The sequence below is a fragment of the Acomys russatus genome, chromosome 10 (genome assembly GCF_903995435.1).
Source record: "Acomys russatus chromosome 10, mAcoRus1.1, whole genome shotgun sequence".
NCBI lineage: Eukaryota > Metazoa > Chordata > Mammalia > Rodentia > Muridae > Acomys > Acomys russatus.
The window spans coordinates 23708256-23715340 of NC_067146.1; the positions used below are offsets into that span (position 1 = coordinate 23708256).

At 42.1% G+C, this 7085-nt stretch overlaps 1 non-coding gene across 1 annotated transcript; it reads left to right on the forward strand.

The window, feature by feature from the left end:
• The first annotated feature begins 6615 nt into the window (after positions 1 to 6615).
• On the forward strand, positions 6616 to 6746 carry LOC127194921 (small nucleolar RNA SNORA17). Its single transcript, XR_007831311.1, has one exon. It is a non-coding gene; the product is annotated as a small nucleolar RNA SNORA17 (small nucleolar RNA).
• The last annotated feature ends 339 nt before the right edge of the window (positions 6747 to 7085 follow it).

Consider the following 7085-nt stretch of genomic DNA (forward strand, 5'->3'; position numbering starts at 1 on the left):
CCATGTGTAGTGTTTTTATACAGTTTCTAGGGATCTAAGTAAGGTCTTCTTGCTCATCCAGTGAATGAATTACTGTTACTGACCCGAGCAATCTCACTACTCCAGAAAGCTTTTCATTATTAAAGGGATGGAGCAAGTCTATTCGAGTGCTAGTTTACATCTGGTATCTTTCATAGAGAATGGTTTAAATTTTGAGAAAATGTGTAAGGAAAAAGTCCACAGAAATACATTATTTAGGAGGAGAATAGGTATTTAGACAAGCAGGAGAAAGTCAGGCTCATGAGTGAGGAAGATACAAAGCTCAGGATGAGATGTGTCTGTCCAGTGTTACGCAGGTTTTCTGCAGGTAAAGGTGAAAGCAATAAGTCACACCTGATTTGGCAATATGACCCAGACTCGGATTCACACATACAGTGGACTCAGCAACAGTTGCATAAAAGGGTGAGTTATTTTGACAACTCTCAGGAAATTAATGTCATTAGCTGGGTCACTGTTTGGTCCCCACGCAATAGTAGGTGCCATATTTGGTCTTTTATTTTTAGTCTGGAAGAGCTGTGGGGTCTTTCGGGATTTGTTTTGTTTTGTTTTGATTTTGGTTTAGGTTTTTGTTTTTAATTATACAAATAGAAAGGGGCCTGTTAAGGCAGTGAAAGGCATCTCAAGAATTCTAATTTTATAATGTCTTCAAAAACATAATGGGGGTCACTTTGTATTCTCTCCTACTGGCAACCATCTCACAATAATAACAGTTCCCATTTATTAATGCATCAGACACTATTTAAAGTGCTTTTTATGTGGTATCTTATTCATCCTTTATTATAGTCAAATGACACAGGTACTGTAATCATTTTCTATTTTACTACCAATATAAAGAAGGCATGGATGGATTAAATTGCTTGCTCAATTTTTCTAAATTAGATCAACATTGGATCTAAACAAGACAGGCTATTTTCTGTCTGGGCACCCAAACTCCTCCACAGGCACCAGGGTCAGGAGTAGCAGAAGCTGTCTGCACAAAAATACGGCTCCATTTATTGGCCAAGTTGGGAAGGCTCACTACTGAGGTGAGCACAGGGTATCCACACAGGGAGAGGATGTTTAGGAGACAGGCAGCAAGAGGTTCGAGGGTGAGAGGGCAGCCTTTGCTGGGCTCTGACTCTGGCGCCATAGCGGTCCCCAAGGAGCTTTGCTGGGAACCTTCAAGATGGTTCCAATTCATGACTGACTGACTCCCGTGAGCCCAAAAATGGATTTCAATGAGGATCACATGTTCTGTGTGCAGGTGGATTCTGGTAGTGAGGTGAGGAGGTGTCACTAGACAAAGAAAATGGAAGATCTCTCAGTTGCTTGGAGAGGCATCAAGAGCTAAGTGAAAAAGAAAGGGAAGAAGGAATCTCCTCTCTGAAGCAGACGATGTAAATATTGGGGTAGGAGTTTTTGAGCTCCAAGCCAGATCACACAAGACTTAGTGGGTTCATGAGCTATTGAGTAGCCAGTGACTCTGGACTGATGCTGAAACACTCTGCTTTAGGCCAAAAAGGATGGCACCTACCTCTGTACCACCGTGAAGGATAGAGGACTGATACAGGGCAAGGGGCTTGACCTCAGCTGACCCCAGTTGCCTTAGGAACTTCTGTGCTATTGTTTCTTCCTGGGAGTAGGTCATTGCTCTCCTTGACACTGCTTCCCTTCTGGGTTTTGTAATGTTTTTCCCCTTTCATCTTCAGGAAATCAAGGTGTGGCTCTGGGATCAAAAATCAGTGACAATGGTGAGGTGAGTCACCGTTCTGTTTAGAAGTTAATGGAGTTTCTAAGTGAAGCGCACCAAACTTACTGATTTATAAAACAGCCAGGAAGGTGGTGGTAAGAGGACCAACAGTCGAAGGCAATTCTTCAGCTACTGTGAGTCCGAGTCCAGCCAAGATTATATGAGATTTATCTAAGTATCGATTCTCCTCCTAAATAATGTATTTCTGTGGACTTTTTCCTTACACATTTTCTCAAAATTTAAACCATTCTCTATGAAAGATATCAGATGTAAACTAGCACTCTAATAGACTTGCTCCATCCCTTTAATAATGAAAAGCTTTCTGGAGTAGTGAGATTGCTCGGGTCAGTAACAGTAATTCATTCACTGGATGAGCAAGAAGACCTTACTTAGATCCCTAGAAACTGTATAAAAACACTACACATGGGGACACACACTTGTAATCCCAGCTCTGGGAAGGTAAAGAAAAGTGAATTCCTGTGGAGGGATCATTGGTCAGCCACCTGGCCCTTTTCAGTGAGTTCCAGGCCATTTTAAAAGACAAAACTGGCTGACTGTGGTGGCACATTCCTTTGATCTTGGCATTCAGGAGACAGAGGCAGGTGGATGTCTGTGAGTCCAAGACTAGCCTGGTCTACAAAGCCAGGTGTAGGCCAGTCAGGGACACATAGTAAGACACTGTCTCAAATAAAACACAACACAACACAACACCAAAGCACTGGAGGAACTACCCTGAGAATGACCTCTAGTTTCTGTAGCCATGTACATCCAGGTACACCGCCCCCCACCCCACCCCTCCACACACCCCAACACAGCCTGGCGAACTTCATCCCAAGGGTCTAGGAGTACAATGAGCAAACGCTCAACTCTGTCCCTGATATGCACAGCTTCAGCAGAAGACAACTGCTGTGCCCAGTGTCAAGTCAGCTGATCACTGTAGGCACACAAAGGCTCATCCAATTAACAAATCGGGATAACTCAAAAGTGACAACCCAGGTACAAAACTCCCTGTCCTGGCTCCTGAGACCTCCACTGAGATGATACTTAATATCAGCACTATCCTTTCTCAAATACTGCTTCCTCAGATTTCTTCTCAGAGTTGCTGATTCTAAACACTCCTAAACAAATCTCTCACACAGTAACCACCATCTCACAGTTGCCCTGCTGGGGATCCCAAATTGTGACATGTAAAAAGAGCATGCTTTTAAAAGAATAATAAACTTGTCTTTTTCATCTGGTTAAAGACAGAATATATTTCCCTGTGTACTTTCTAAAATCTATTTAGTTAGCACAAGGTAGTGGGTTTCACTGTGACTCTTCCTAGCTTTATTATTATACTGTTTATGTTTTTTCTGTTATGTTATTTTTCTTACTCATTCATTCATTCATTCATTTAATTTACTCAGATTACACTCCAGTTGTTATCCCCTCGCTTGTATTTCCCCATTCCCACCCTCCCTCCATCTTGTGCCTTATTCCCTTCCCCCAGACCTCTGACAGAAGGGGACTTTCTCCCCCATCATGTAATCATCACAGCCATCTTTCCTGTCTCTCCCATCACTTTCTCTCTGGTCCCCCAGCCTTACCTCATGACCTACACACACGCACACGCGCGCGCGCACACACACACACACACACAGAGAGAGAGAGAGAGAGAGAGAGAGAGAGAGAGAGAGAGAGAGAGAAGAAATATTTTCAATATATGAGGGAAAACATGTTATTTGTCTTTCTGATGAGACTCACTTTGCTTTTTTCTGCAAATGTCATACTTTCATTCTTTTTTTTTTTTTTTTTACAGCTGAGAAACCCATTGCATGTATGTATGACTTTTCCTTCCTTCCTTCCTTCCTTCCTTCCTTCCTTCTTTCCTTCCTTCCTTTCCTTTTTCTTTTCTTCCTTTTTTCTTTTTCTTTTTTTGGTTGTTTTGCTTTGTTTTGTTTTTCTACACAGGGTTTCTCTGTGTAGTCCTGGAATGCATTCTGTAGAACAGACTGTCCTTGAACTCAGAGATCTGTCTGCCTCTGCATCCTAAGTGCTGGGATTAAAGATGTGTGCTACCACTACCCAGTTTATATCACATTTTCTTTATCAATTCATCTATAAATGGGCCATATATTGTTTGGTTCCTTATCTTGGTTATTGTGAATAGTGCTTCAATAAATGTGGGTATGCAAATATCTCTATGATAGACTGGCTTAGAATCTTTTACGTAAATTTAAAAAGTGGTCATATGACAGTTTTATTTCTAGTCTTTAAGGAAGATGTATACTCACTTCTGTTGTGGGTATAATAGTTTCCATTCCCATTAGCAATGTGGAAGAGTTCATCTTGCCCTACATCCTCGCCAGCATTGACGGTTCCTTTTCTGGTGACCGACATTCCGATTAGTGTGCAATGGAATGTCAGTGCAGTTTCAATTTGTATTTTCCTGATAATTAAGGAGATTGAATCTCCTTTCAAATACTTATTAGCCATTTGTATTCCTTCTTTTGAGAACTATCTATTTAATTCATTATTAATGCCATGATTTGATTTTATTGGTGTTTAATTTTAAAAGCTTGTTAAACATTCTAGACATTAATCTGCTGTCAGAAATAAAGTTGGCAAGGATCTCTCTTTCTTTAGCCTGCCTTTTCACTCTGCTGATAATCTTCTTGGTATAATAAAGCATGTGTGTGGGTGTATGTGTGATATAAGCATGTGTGTACGTGTTGGGGGATATATGTGTGTTTCCGTTAGGGTTTCTGTTGCTGTGATAAAATACCATGACCAAAAGCAACTTAGAGGGGAAATGGTTTCATTTCCAGATAACAGCCCATCATACAGGGAAGTCAGGGTACAAAGTCAAGGCAGGAACCTAGAGGCAGGAACTGAAGCAGAAGCCACGGAGGAATGTTGCTTACTGGCTTGTCTCTTATAGCTTGCTTAGCCTGCTTTCTTATACAAGCCAGGACCCCATGCCCAGGCATGGTACTGCTTACATGAGTGGGACCCTCCCACATCAATCGTTAATCAAGACGACACCCCACAGACTTGCCTAGAGGCTGATCTTATGGGGGCATTTTTCTCAACATCCTCTTTTCCCAGATGTAGCTAGGTTTGTGTCAAGTTGGCTCAAGTAAATCAGCACAATGTGCCTGTGCATGCCCATGTGGAAGCCAGACAAACAGTAGTAAGCTTCTCCCTAGACCTGAGGCCTCCCCTGGCATGGACTGTTTAAACTTGGATTTACAGTGTGAGGCCTGAACACGTCACTGTTGAGATGGCCTAAATCTAATCAGAGAGCAATCAGTTACCTCTCCAGCAGTCACTCTACTGCTACATCCGTTGGCATATCTTGCCTCATAGGTTCTGTTGGGGTTCACATAGCTCCTAGCTGTTTAAGACATCGACTCCCTTTCGCCCCTAGAAGTCAGCAGAGCACCTTCCTAGGAAAACACTGGCCAGCAGAGACAAAGCTTCTGGCTAAGTTACAGCTTGATTCTCTGTACCTTGCAACAAGTCTTCAATAGTAGGATCTTATCATCCACTTCTGGTAGGCATCTAGGAGGAATGGCAAGAACCTATGTTTTTTTCAGAGGGGTTGCTCTTGGGGCTTTCCTGACCAACACCTAATAAGGAGGTGTTGTTGGAAGGCTTTTTGTTATTGACTCAATCACCCTGCTTGCTATGGATTTGCTGAAGTTGTATATGTTATGGTAGGTCAAACTTGCCTAAGAATGTATTCATTTCTTCTAGATTTTCCAGTTTTGGGGAGAAACGTAAGTTTTAAAATTCCATATTGAACTTCTAAATTCCACTAGAATTTGTTATCATCCTTTTTTTTGAATCTCTAAATTTAATTTGGGTCTTCTCTTTCTTTTGTTAGTTTGAGTATGGGCTCATTGGTCTCAAAGAATCAACTCCTTGACTGACTCTATGTATTAGTCTCTAGCTCATGAGTTTCTGCCCTGACCTGTATTAGCCCCTACTATCTACTACTGTTGGGTTTGGCTTGCTCTTGTTTATTCTAAGAACTTTAAAAGCGATTTCTTCCTTTCTTTCTTTTTTAAACATAAGCTTTCATAGCTAAAAATTTCCTTTTTCGAGCTGCCTTACATGGTCCTCCAAGCTTCTGGTAAGCTTTGTCTTCATTTTCCTTTTATTCTAACAATTTAAAATTTTTCCTTACTTTATTCTTTCTTTTATCATGTGTTGCACGTGTGTTCACACATGTGTGTGCATGCTCCAGTTGGTATTAGTAGCCTTTCTCAACCACTGTTACCTTACCTGTTGAGGCGAGGGTCTCTCAGTTGAACCCGAAACTTTATTTCAATGAGCTAGTCTAGGTAACAAGCTTGCTCCAGTGGTTTCCTCTCTCTGCCCTTTGATCAATGGAATTACTGGCGGATCACCATGCCAACCCTGGATGTATGTGAATTCTGGATACACAAGCCTGAGTCCTCGGGCTTTCACAGCAATCACTTATTCATTGAGATGTCTATATAGCCTTCTCACTGACCCACGGGTCCTTCAAAGTGTGTTGTCAGCCTTTAAGTATTTGTGTAGTTCCTGTAAATTTTTTCATGTTGATTCCTAATTTTATCCTACTATGCTATAATAAGATACATAAATTATTTTTAACTCTTTTGGATTTATTATAGCTTGATTTTGGCCTGTAATAGAGGAATATATGCTGCACATCTATTGGATAAATTATTAATTACATAAGGATATGAATGACAAATAGATATTTTTAAGTTGATGGTGTAACTTACTACCTCTGTAGTTTCTTTGTCATTGTTGGTGGTGATGGGTTTTTGTTTGTTTGTTTTTTAGTTTCGATGACCTATCAGTAGATGAAAAGATCTGCCTCTAGAGGCACTGCAGGTGTGGCTGCTGTGTCATGTGTTCCTTAGTAAGTGGCAGAGAGGAGAGAGGCTATGTCTACACTCAGTGTTCTGGCATGTGAACATCTGAGCCCAAGACAACCACCAGTCTGGCACCAGGGGGCCTAGAGAGGGAGCTAGCCTTTTGGCACTGTGCAGGCCCAGGCAGGCTCCCGGAAATGGGGGTGAGCCAGAGACTAGAAGAACGCTGCTTGGGATCACAGCCCCAGGTGGGAGTGAGCCCAAGACAGACGACCCCCTCATGGAGCCATGTGGGTAGGCTCAAGCTGGGAAAGAACTGGAGACAACCACCAGACTGCATTATGGGATCTGGACAGGGAGCTGGCCCTGCAGGCCTGGTCGGAGGGGCAGAAAATATGCAAGATGACACCTGCCCAGTGTCATAATGCACGAGTCGGGCATAGCTATCACTCCTGAGACCACTGCTG